Source organism: Otolemur garnettii, unplaced genomic scaffold (assembly GCF_000181295.1).
Source record: "Otolemur garnettii isolate 467f Iridium unplaced genomic scaffold, OtoGar3 scaffold00184, whole genome shotgun sequence".
NCBI lineage: Eukaryota > Metazoa > Chordata > Mammalia > Primates > Galagidae > Otolemur > Otolemur garnettii.
In genome coordinates this window covers 448373-449214 of record NW_003852579.1, presented here as the reverse complement: position 1 = coordinate 449214, position 842 = coordinate 448373, and positions in this window count along the sequence as shown.

Genomic DNA, 842 nt, shown 5'->3' with positions numbered 1-842 from the left:
TGGAGCACAGGGTGAGTGCTGCTCTGCTGAGAGGAACGGAGACAGCTGGCAGAGGCCAACTCGGCTGTGCGCACCACAAGTCCTGCTTAACTTGATTAATGGAGCTGCAGGCTCCCTCTGACCTCACCCGTCAAGAAGGAGGGCAGAGCTGCGGTGCTGCCAAGGCCCCAGCCCAGGAATGCTTCACCATTGCTTCTCTTGGGTGCCCTGCTTTACCAAGAGCAGGTGGAAGGTGTGGTCTAAGTATGACTCACCAGTCCAGCTCTCTGTAGATGGTGTGGTTGCAGCCAGGAGGGATGGGCTGTCCTGCCCTTCCATACTCCCATTGGCCTTAAATCCAAAGCTGTTGGCACAGTTGTAGGCAAGCTTAGAGCTGCAGTGTGCAAAATGAGGTGCTAAGGGCGGCCCCCAAGCTCAGAACCAACCATGCCCACAAGATGAAGCCAGGTCTTGGGCTCCTCAGACCCAGCTGAGTACAAGATGAATAGCTACAACGGGCATCATTGGGTTTCAGTGGAACAAAGAAACAGGAGCTTCTTAATGGCTGCAGTTCTATTCACTCTCTGCTGGTTGAACCCAGCTCCATGGTAGGCCTTAAACCACCATTTTAGGGGACTCTGATGAACTGGAGAAAATTTAGGGGAGGTGACCAGGATGCCAAGGGAGTGATGCTCAGTCAGGAGTTCCTGAAGAGCCTGTAGCTTATCTGCCTAGAGAAGGGAGAATGTGTGGGAATAAAGTAGCGTGTTCTAGAAGGGTGGCACAAAGGTCGATGTGAAGACCTGCATGGCCCAAGAGAGAAAACCTGAGCCAATGAGCAGTGTTTTTCAAGATAGCATGAT